The sequence below is a fragment of the Gadus morhua genome, chromosome 15 (assembly GCF_902167405.1).
Source record: "Gadus morhua chromosome 15, gadMor3.0, whole genome shotgun sequence".
Lineage (NCBI taxonomy): Eukaryota > Metazoa > Chordata > Actinopteri > Gadiformes > Gadidae > Gadus > Gadus morhua.
In genome coordinates this window covers 15,131,532-15,143,658 of record NC_044062.1, presented here as the reverse complement: position 1 = coordinate 15,143,658, position 12,127 = coordinate 15,131,532, and the positions used below count along the sequence as shown (strand labels likewise).

General features: G+C 45.3%; 1 long non-coding RNA gene across 1 annotated transcript; it reads right to left on the bottom strand.

The window, feature by feature from the left end:
* Positions 1-637: 637 nt before the first annotated feature.
* LOC115559872 (uncharacterized) lies at positions 638-10,162 on the bottom strand. Its single transcript, XR_003979640.1, has 4 exons — positions 9,799-10,162; positions 8,891-8,932; positions 2,818-2,977; positions 638-1,023 (listed from the first exon to the last, which is right to left on the bottom strand). It is a non-coding gene; the product is annotated as an uncharacterized LOC115559872 (long non-coding RNA).
* Between the last annotated feature and the right edge of the window lie 1,965 nt (positions 10,163-12,127).

Sequence of the window (12,127 nt, the reverse complement as noted above, 5' to 3'; positions counted from 1 at the left end):
TTTCAATAGTCCCAGTAGGCCTTATTCTACTGAAACAAATCCATACTGTATTGATACACATCTGTATTTCCAGCTCCTCTTCCCAACAGTGTCATGCTAAGATGGATTTGTTTAAATAGAGTAAGGAGTAACACGAAACAATGAATAGAATGGGAAATACATAATTGAGTGCTCTTTTTTGTGTATTTTATGGTAATATTTTTTCTTTCATTAACAAACCACAGTTGCCTCATTAAGAATATAACTTACCCAAATGAGGAATTCTGAAATGTGATTTTTGTATTTTATTTATTGTATATGTGAAAAGCGGCGGTCGCATTTCTCCAGATCCTACCATTTAGCCCCGTTTACCTGTGCATACATGCATAGCACCCCACTACAAACAACAACTACACACTACAGTTGAATCCACTTCAATTATTTACTTGATACATAATTCAAAGGAAAAGTTTGGGCTATTGTTCTGTGACGTTTGGTTGATCATGGTTGCATTGACTTCTCACCTATCCCAGTGGGCTCTCCCAATCGGCCTCTGATTGGTAGGCCTATTTGTATTTAATGGGGAGACATGTTTGTGAGTTGGGGCGGGCATTTGAGATGCAACAGCTTGAGGAGAGGCTGTATTCTTTTGTTTGCCTTTTCAACGTTTTTGGAAGTTTAAATAAACCGACAGCATTTTCCTTAAACTCTCTGAGCCTCCTCCTGCTTTCAAAAAGTTCACTCCTTGGGTGTGTCCCGTCCCACATGTGAGTTCGGGGTTCAATACCTCTTTCTCAAAGTTGGTGGCGCCCTCCAAGAGCACAAAGAGAAGTCCAGGAAGACGGGCTCAGATACGCCAGGGGAGGTCGATCCGACATCTAACCGGGGTATGCAGCGGCCAGAGGAGGAAGAAGATGAGGAAGCGGATGGAGCCCAGGGAGGTGTTCCAGTGGCTGATGATGCCGCAGAGGACACCGGGACGATGAACATGGTATCCCTCTACAGCCTCCTTCAGAAGACTCTCCAGAGCCAAGAGCGTCAGGCCTACAAGCAAGAGCAAAGATGGCATAGCGTACAGGTGCAGCTGAACAACGTCCGAGATGAGTTGGAGGGAGAGCGAAGGCGTTGCGGTGATGGACGTCGGCCAAGAGATTAATGGCGTGCGACATCCAGTGGAACCACCACCAGCAGCACCTCCGTATCCAAGACCAGGACCAGCAGCCCCACCAGACTGAGCAGTGCCGTCTCCAGCCGCCTGGACCAGAGCAGCCGTGCCGAAGCTGGAGGAGGGAGATGATATCGAACAGTATCTCACCACCTTCGTGAGACTGGCAGCAGCCTATCGGTGGCCAAGAGCTGAAGGGCCGTGTACCTGGTACCTTACCTAACGGGACGGGCTCGGGCTACATACGTGGCAATGGATATCCTGGAGGCCATGGACTACAGCAAGGTGAGAGAGGCCATTCTCTCAAAATACGAGATCAGCGAAGAAATCTACAGGCAGCGGTTCCGTTATCCGGACGTCCGACCAGGAGAGACGCCGAAAGAGCTGTACAACCGCCTGAAGGATAACTACATGTAGGGACCTACAAAAAGACAGTTAGATGAATACTAATTTATTTATTTCATATGTGGCTAAATACCGTTTAATGAATAAATAGTGTGTTTTATTTAATTTGTGGATAAAGACAAATAAACTGCATGACCGTTACTCCTTTGTTTTGTGGTGGCTTGTTAGGCATTTTCAATGTGGTTAAGCAAAGTAACATAAGCCAATACGATTTATGTACTGCTGCACTCTTAGCCGATCAGAGACGGGCTGGTTAAGAAGCAGAAAAACTCTAGAAAGAGTGCGTGGGCTTAACGGAAAAAGGAGCGCGTGGGCTTAACGGAAAAAGGAGCGCGTGGGCTTAACGGAAAAAGGAGCGCGGGGGTGTAACGGTAAAAGTGTGATAATTGTGGACGGAATACGTGGTGTTGGATACTATTATTTTATCGAGTGTTGGCACAGGTATCCTCTGGCAGAGAAACGTTGTGTGTCACTGGAAGTTTGTGACTTTCTACTCCACCGGAAAGGAACCAGGAAGTTTGTGACTTTCTACTCCACCGGAGAGGAAAAGACTTTGGCGGTTGGTTAGCTGCTGCGGCTGACCAAAGAGGGACTCTGCTACCGGACCTGCGTTGCACACTGGATTATAATTTTCTTTTTCCATCTCGCCTTGATAGTTTGGTTGTTAACCAAACTCGTTGACTCTGCCGTGCTGCTCGTCCATTCCTTCGGATACGTGAGTAACGGAGGACGGAGGGTGTCGTTGCTCCTTAAAGCAACTCAGGATTTGTTTTCTCCAATGTGCACCAACTGATGGGCCCCAACGGTTAGAAACCCAAGCGCTTGGTAATAGATACATTTAAACCGGTGAATAGATACATTTGAACCGGTTCATCGCAGGCAAATCAGTTCATGTTTTTTTTGTGTTCATATGCTATTATGGTTTAAAATACAATTATATTTTACGTGCATTTTGTTATTTTGTTCAAGGGTATTTCTAGTACATGAGTACTGACTTTGATATAGCACAAATAAATGTATATATGTTCTATCTTTATTTGTTTGTCCTGAACATTTCATTGAATAACATCTATTGGTAAACAGGAGATTTAGCTAATTCAACATCAACTGCTAAGCATTCAGGATCCTATTCGTTAACACATTTATATAGTAACCTTAAATAATAATTGCACTTCCGGTGCCAGGAAGGGGTTACATACAGAAAGTGGATCAAGCCAGACAGGAAGACTGTTGAGGAGATCGGAGAGCTCCTCAACCTGGAGCAGTACCTGCGTTCCCTGGCTCCTGATGTGCGTGCGTGGGTGTAGGAGCATTATCCGACCACTGGGCAGCAGGCTGTGAAGCTGGTAGAGGCGTTCCTTGCTGTACGCCCTGGTAAGAAGGCGTTACGGTTCCAGAGCTTCAACCGATCACCAGCCGGGGGTAAGTCTGCGGGATTCGGTATGGGAGTTGGTCCTAGAGGTTCTGGTCAGAGTAGGACGCCATACACACAGCCTCACACAACCCTTACTTCACAGCCTAGACCTCCATACAATTCACCAATTCTAACTCACAGACTAGGCAGGCCCCAGCACCCACAGCCACACAAAGCAGAGTGAATGTGGTATGTTACTACTGTAATCACCCAGGTCACATCAGCAGAGAGTGCCCCGTCAGAAAGGTATGTGTAGTGTATCTAGATCTGGTCAGGGGTGGACTGGCCATCTGGCACACCAGGCATCGTCCCGGTGGGCCGTTGACCCAATGTGGGCCGGTCCGGTCCGCTATGTTTCGTTTTTTTCTCTCTCTCTAAATTCCCTCCAATTAGGCCGGCCAATTGGCTACAGAGGGCTAGCAGTGTGTTGCCAGCATCGACACATATTATTGGTCTATGTTTGTCATTGTCAATCAATCATGGGCTGACAGGCTCAGAGAGCCCTGACAGTGCTGTCAATCACAACACAAACCAGGGTGGGCGGGACCTCATGGCATGGGCCGGAATCGTAGGAGTCCGCGACTCCCACGAGTAAGTAATTCATGTCTTAGACTTTTTCTCGCAGCTACAGATAAAAAAAAATAATTCTCTATTTATGGTTTCACAATGACTGAGTCACAGTTGAAACAAATGCGTTTCAGCTCTAATGCTGCTACTGTCTGTAATATGTTTCTATTTAGATTATTTGTCAGGATATTTTGTTATCATTGTCCGAGTCTGGTTTTAACTAGAGCTGTCAGTTAAACGCGTTATTAACGGCGTTAACGCAAACCAATTTTAACGGCGTTAAAAAATTTATCGCGCGATTAACGCAATTGTTTTATTTAAAAAAAATAAAAAAATAAATTGTTTAATTGCACTATAGGCTCTTTTTTTGTATCGTCTTTTTTGATAAGTATATGCCAATGTTGTTATCAATAAAAAATCATTTGCACAAGGCAAGCCAATGCACTTCACCATGTTGATAAGATAATTAAAATGAGAAGAATTATGGGACAAAAAAATCAAGGGATATTTAGCATAGAAAAAGAATTTGCGATTAAACGCGATTAATCGTGAGTTAACTATGACATTAATGCGATTAATCACGATTAAATATTTTAATCGCTTGACAGCTCTAGTTTTAACTAATGCTGGGCTTACACAAAAACATTTTCCCATTCACAGACTAAAAACTGCAAGAGAGAAATTAGCGTTGGATCAAGTGTGATATTTAACAAGCGTTTTGTAGCTATGTAGATATGGGGGATGGAGATGCAGCGACCACAGGATGTCCGTTAACTTCCTGTTCAGGTTTTACACCTTCCTTGTCAACAGCACAAGAGACACAAATAGCAATTTGCACTGCTATTTGCAGTGCAAATAGCAGGATGTATGTACTTGATTAAATTGTTTTAATAAAGTACATACAGGGTTCTTCCCGTTCGTCTCGTCCCACCCCTAGTGCTGATAATGTAGTGGGCTGGTCTGGACAGAAAATGCCAGGGCTGAATTTTTGTCCCAGTCCACCCCTGGATCTGGTAGTACATCTAATGATTGTTTGGGAAAAGTTCAGATTGTCCCTGTTACGGTCAATGGTAAAGCTACTGTTGCTCTCCTGGACACAGGCAGCAGCTAGACCTTGGTTCAGCCCCATCTTATAGACAAGTCAGAGAAGCTGGGAAAACGGCAGATCAGGGTGTGTTGTGTTAATGGAGATGAGCATGTCTATCCAGTGGCAAAGATATGCCTTGTGGTTAGAGGGCGTACCTTTTGGTGCGCAACTGCGGGGATAGTTGAAGGGTTGAGCCAGCCGGTAGTTTTGGGACAGGATGTCCTCATACTGCTTGAATTGGTGCTGATCTACCAAGCCAGTTAGTATAGTAGCGACTCGATCACAAGTTAAGGCTAAAGTGGAGGCTAATAAGTCACTGTTGGACATGATACCCTTCAGTCAGGTAGAAATTAGCCCATCTGGGCATGTCAAGGCGCAAAAGAGCCGCAGACAGAGAAGGAGAGAGAAGCTGCAGGGCACAGTGCAGAGAATGGGAGATCGGTTGCCAGTTCCTGATGTGCCACGAGAAGCTTTGTGGGAGATTCCCAGTAATATCAGTGAACTGCAGAAAGCGGATGAGTCATTAAAAGAAACCTTCCGCAAAGTCACAGAGGCATGTCTATCCGGTTGCAAAGATATGCCTTGTGGTTAGAGGGCGTACCTTTTGGCTAACTACGGGGGTAGTTGAAGGGTTGAGCCAGCCAGTAGTATTGGGACAGGGTGTTCTCATACTGCCTGAATTGGTGCAATCTACCAAGCCAGTTAGTATGGTAGCGACTCGATCACAAGTTAAGGCTAAAGTGGAGGCTAATAAGTCACTGTTGGACATGATGCCCATCAGTCAGGTAGAAATTCTGGATTCATGTCAAGGCGCAAAAGAGCCGCAGACAAAGAAGGAGAGAGAAGCTGCAGGGCACAGTGCAGAGAATGGGAGATCAGTTGCCAGTTCCTGATGTGCCACGAGATGCTTTGTGGGGGATTTTCAGTAATATCAGTGAACTGCAGAAAGCGGATGAATCGTTAAAAGAAACCTTCCGCAAAGTCACAGAGGTAGATGGTGAGAAGACTGGGGTAGCTGCGGCTTTAACAGGGGAGTACTACTTTATCCAGGAGGGCCTATTGTTCCAACAACCCTAAGGGGGCCGCAGTGAGCAGTTGGTTGTCCCAAAGGGTTTTAGAGAGAAGGCGTTAACCTTAGGCCATGATATCCCTTGGGCAGGGCATCTTGGAAATTTTAAGACTCTGGAGAGGATAGCTGCACGTTTCCACTGGCCAGGGTTATACAGTGAAGTACAAAGGTACTGTAAGTCATGTCCCACCTGTCAGCTTACCAGTAGCCACAAAGTCAGATGTTCCCCTCCTCATCCACTCCCAATCATTGGTGTCCCATTCCACAGAATAGCGATGGATATAGTGGGGCCCTTAGTAAGAACACGGTCAGGGTACAGATTTATTTTAGTAATTTGTGATTATGCTTCTCGATACCCTAAAGCTTTTTCCCCTGCGCAAAATCACAGCTAGCGCTATCGCACAAGCTTTATTGCAGCTGATATCTAGGGTAGACATACCAAACGAAATCCTCACCGACTAGGGAGCTGCATTCCTGTCCAAAACACTGAAACAAGTTTACAGTTTACTGGGGATAAGGGGAATGAGGACCACTCCCTACCACCCTCAGACTGACGGGCTGGTAGAGAAGTACAACAGAACTTTGAAGAGCATGCTGAAAAAGTTTGTTGCAGCCAACGGCGAAGACTGGGACCAGTGGCTACCGTACCTCCTTTTTGCCTACAGGGAGGTGCCGCAGTCATCCACAGGGTTCTCGCCCTTTGAACTATTGTATGGGCGTCAGGTCATGGGCCCTCTGGATTTGCTGCGGGAAGCCTGGGGGAACCCTAGGCCCTATGAGACTAACAGCAGCCTTGCCTACGTCCTGAAGATGCGAGACAAGATGGAGGAGATGGCTAGCCTGGTGGAGGACAACATGCATCAGGCACAGCAGACCCAAGCCCGGTGGTACGACCAGTCGGCGAGACAGAGGAGCTTCAAGCCAGGACAGCAGGTTCTCTTGCTGTTGCCACGGCGACGACAGAGAACAAGCTTCTGGCCCGCTGGCAGGGGCCCTCACGGATTGCTCGTAAGATGGGGCCGGTGACCTATGACCTGGAGATGCCAGGGAGGCGTAAGCCCAGGTCTTTCACATCAACCTCCTCAAGGAGTGGCACGAGCGGGAGTTGCCGCTCAGCCACCAGCTGATGGTGCGATTTGTGGGGGAGGATGAGGATGCTCCGGAGCAGTTCTTTCCTTTGCAGGTCCCCAACACTGAGCCCGACCTCCCTCACCTGACTGCTCAGCAGGTACAGAAGCTGCGGGCCATCATCCCGGAGGGAATGTTCTCCGAGCAGCCGGGGCGCACAGCAGTGGTGGAGCACAACATCCAGCTCAAAGAATCCAAGCCGGTGAGACAGCGGATGTACCGGATTCCTAAGCGCTTCTTGCCTGCACTCAAGGAGGAGTTGGAGGCAATGAAGCAGCTGGGGGTCGTTGAGCACCACAGTGGCTGGTGCAGCCCTGTGGTTCTCGTTCCTAAGAAGGACATATGGGAGCCTCCGCTTCCGCATTGACTTTAGGCAGCTGAACGCCCAGTCCAGCTTCGACAACTATCCAATGCCGAGGTTGGAGGACCTCCTAGAGCGTCTGGGAAAAGCGCAGTTTGTCACAACGCTTGACCACTGTAAGGGCAAGGATGGATTAACATAACCACGCCCTTATTAAGTAAAGGGCAGGGAAATAGAATCCCGTAGCAAACTTCCTGTCTCGTCACCCTAGTGACAAGCCTTCATCGGGGGGAGGAAATGTGAAAAGCGAGGGTCGCATTTCCCCAGATCCTACCATTTAGCCCCATTTACACGTGCATACATACATAGGGGAGCGTGTCTATGTTCCCCGGGTCCTATGTTCCCCAGGTCCTATGTTCCCCGGGTCCTATGTTCCCCTCTTTATATGAGACTGGGGAACATAGGACCCTTTTTTAAAAAAAGGGTCCTATGTTCCCCGGTCTGTTACTTTTTGCACCATTACTGCCAAATTCCGGCCGAGATAACTACCATTGCATGTCTTTACCTTCTGTGGAAGAGGGAGAGACGTCGGAGAACCTGACGCAGTCTATTCATACGCCGGTAAACAAACCCCGAGAAGCCCAATCCCTACGAGAGCTCCCTGCGCTACGGCCATCTGAAGGCGCAGCGAGCTTTTGGCCGTGATATTATTACACAATTATATTATATTATACACTGTTATATAAAGAGCTCCGGGAGTCGCAAACGGCAACAATCACTTTCCACTCCATGCTGCAGTTCACCCCGGACTGCACTGCACTGAGTTGGCCGGTTGAACGCTGATTGGCTGTTACGTTACACATGTCACTCAGTGGCCAGGCTGTTGAACGCCGATTGGCTGTCATCCCGCGAATGTCGCGTCAAAGTTTAAATATTTTTAAAGATTGATAGTTTGCGGTATGTATGGCTACAGGGGAACATAGGACACTTTTTGGGAAAAACGGGGAACATAGGACCTTTTTATTAAAAAATGGTCCTATGTTCCCCGAGCGGGGAGCATAGGACCCGGGGAACATAGGACCCGGGGAACTTAGGGATGACCCCCATACATAGCACCACACTACAAACAACAACCACACACCACAGTTAAGTCCACTTCATTTATTTATATGATACATAATTCACACAGTTAACCATACCTAAATGTGTCTGTCGGAACACAACGCTCACAATTCAACTAACCTTCTTCCTGTCCGTCCAGCAAACTGGTCCATGGGGAACCTTATTATGTCCATGTGGGGAACGCGTGCCACATGGGAACCAGGGCTTTATTTTCTGTTCCGGGACAGTTAATTTGGCTTGCTAATGGCAGGGGTGGTGAGGTAGCGTTTGAGTGTCGTTTTTATGGTTGGTGTGATTTATTTATCAAAGACTGTGTTGTGTGTGTGTGTGTGTGTGTGTGTGTGTGTGTGTGTGTGTGTGTGTGTGTGTGTGTGTGTGTGTGTGTGTGTGTGTGTGTGTGTGTGTGCGTGCGTGCGTGCGTGCGTGCGTGCGTGCGTGCGTGCGTGCGTGCGTGCGTGCGTGCGTGCGTGCGTGCGTGCGTGCGTGCGTGCGTGCGTGCGTGCGTGCGTGCGTGCGTGCGTGCGTGCGTGCGTGCGTGCGTGCGTGCGTGCGTGTGTATATATTTGTATGCATCGTTTAATGAATATATAGTGTTTGAATGATTTCAAACACTATGGTTGAATTGATTTCTCATGGTTTAATTGATTTCTCACCTATCCCAGTGGGCTCTCCCAATCGGCCTCTGATTGGTAGGCCTATTTAATGGAGAGAAGTGGTGTGAGTTAGGGTGGGCATTTGACATGCAACAGCTTGAGGAGAGGCTGTATTCTTTTGTATGCCTTTTGCATGTTTTTTGGAAGTTTAAAAAACCAACAGCATTTTCCATAAACTCTCTGAGCCTCCTCCTGCTTTCAAAAAGTTCACCCCTTGGGTGCGACCCGTCCCACATGTGAGTTCGGGGTTCAATACCTCTTCCTCACAGTATATAATTGTTGGACATTAACATACTTTAAACTAAATAGTGGCTAATTAATGAATCACACACATTTCTCACACACACACACACACACACACACACACACACACACACACACACACACACACACACACACACACACACACACACACACACACACACACACACACACACACACACACACGAGACTTTCAAGGATACACTGCCATCTTGTGGTTTGAAACCGGTGGTTTGTTGTAGGCCTACTTATGCTCCGGACATAAGTAGGCTGAGCTTACAATTCTGATATTTCATCAAACAGTAACACCGTGGTAAGTTTGTTTGACAGATATTCGCATATTAATTTCGGGTTCATCAGAGATTCCTGCTGTGCTTTCAGACAGTCTTGGCGACATTATAGGGGAGGTATGGTTGTAACACATTTTTCGCCAGCACAAACTAAACTAAAAAAGATGTAAAGTTAAGGACCTTTTAGGCAAAGTACCTACATTTGTCTACTACAATTGGTAACCATTTAAATCTCCTCAACTATTTACACCATTCTTTACTAGAGAAACTATAGTTTGACATGATATAACTCTTTATCTAGAAAGGTTAAAGTACTAGAAAACAAACATTAAAATGAAATAAAAGTTACTTTCTTACCTTAAAATTTGGATTTCTCTCCTAACTCCTGGAAAAATGGCGCCAACTAGTGGAACATTTCCATGAGCGTTCGTAAAGGAAGGAGGAGGAGACTGAAACTGTCACATGGCTCATATCTTCCCTGATTGGTGGAATTGGTGGCGTTACAACTCACCCTGTTACAACTATCCCCGGTCTCCCCTACCATCAGCGAGTCCTACCGTGCTTTCTCAGTTTTGGCAGACAACCAAGGAACACCCATTTGCTCCTGACTGCTTGATTTACACATAGGGAGCGTCAATAAATTACTCTATTCATTGACTATGAAATATGGATTTTTGCTCAATAGCTGGTCCTAAATGGCACGAAAAAAAAAAAAAAAAAATACAGAACTGTTCTACTAGGAGGGTAGATTATTGAATGGCTTATTTTACCTGGTGGTAAAAAGTGGACCGTTTAAGTAACCACTCTAAGGGCCTATTGGATGTATATTATTTATATCTCTTTCCAAAATGAAATGTCTAAACGTTTTTTCCAGAGTGAAGTTCTCGAAGTTGAATAGACTGTAGATTAAATCCAATATTATACTGTTAAATAAACAAAGGGTTCCATCGCTGAATCTGAGCATGGTTAAAATACTCTCCCATAGGCCACAGCCAGTAGGCCAGACTCTATCAAGAGTCCTTCTCTTGCATGCAGTGGGGGAAACTCAAAAATAACGAATGCATACAAACAAAACACAACCTGAAGTTAGTCCATTTCCTTAGTCATTCTCAAGATAAGAAGTAACCTATTGACAGAAAATTTGGATAAAAGCGTGACGTGTGTATCTAAACAAAAGGGACTGCAATCTCGATAAAGTGGTCAACATTATTCTTATTTCAATGAAGTACGTGTTACATTCCTACCCACTCATTTCTGATGTATTACAAATATTAAGTAAGTCCGAGTCAGCTGGGCCACTTTATTATTCATGTGAATTATCACAAGTTCCTGTTAAGTTCCTGTTTTGTACTCTTCTAGCAAGTTGCAGTGAGATCCTGAAGAGACTAGTGCCCTAACCCTGACCTCTTCTGTATTTCATGTATACAGTGTAGACTGTCTCTAACTTGAAAGCCTACTGGTAGCCTACTATAGGCCGTGAGGACTGAGACATTTTTAAGAATGGTCCTATCCTAGAAAAATATAAAGGATCCATTTCAGAATCATTCATAAGCAAATAAAGGGAGCATTTTTTTTTAAATTATTTACACAAACCATATGCAGGTCTCTGTAAGAGCACTTCCTGGGTCCTCTACCGTGGGGGCGTCGCCTTGTGTCCGGCTTATGTCAAGGATAAGCATTTCGCAAATTCTCAAATGCATCTAAATTCCAGAAATTATTTAACCTGGAAAATATGCATTTTCACAGCAAAAGCAGTTACAAAGTGTATCAAAAGGAACTATAATGCAGGCATAGTAAAATAATAATAATAATAAAAAATATTGGCAATAGTCAAATAATTCAGGTACACAAACCTATTCAAAGTTTGAAAAAAACAAATATTACTATGGTTGTAGAAAATAATATATATAGTAAGAGTAAACAAATCAACTAGGAAAGTGTTTAAGACCTTTATTTAGAACTTTAACAAAGTATTACAAAGGCCGAGCAGGTCTACAGAGCACCTGCCTTCCCAGCTTTGGCTAATATTCTCAATTTCTGGGATTCGTCCAATAAGCTCCAGGGCAGGGCTGTTATAAATCATGCCCATACATGGCTTCACCCCCAACCAACTTCTGTCGTTTGCATTATTCTGGGATTTGTGCCATGTATATGTATCATCATCTAACTTACGATGTCTGATACAGCAGTTGATAAACTTGTCTGAACATTATCTTACTTTGCATAAGATTGTGCATGCGTCATTCACATATCTTGTTATTAATGCCCTGAAAACAACTGTACAGACAAACCCGGACTAACACTGGGTGATAATGTCCTGTGTCACCTTGGCCTCCAGGCCTGAATACTTATACAAATTGATGGCACAAAACATTGGATGAGTTTTTTTTCAAAGGGTATAGTAAAAGTCTCCCACAATTGCTAGGTCCGATGGCTGCACTGTTTCTTTAGCAACATGAGCGTATTTCAATAGAAAGGCTGGTCGACTGACTGATGGTGAGTCCGTGAATTCATTGGCTGTTCCAGATGATAGCCAGTAGATGGGGTTGAAGCCAAGGACACACATGGACAGCTGCATTTTAATGGCACTCAAAGAGCTCATCGGCGCTGCGGTGGGAACTTTAAATACCTATCTTTTGAGGGGCATGGTTTGCAATATGTGTGTGGGGGATACAGATCTGACGTC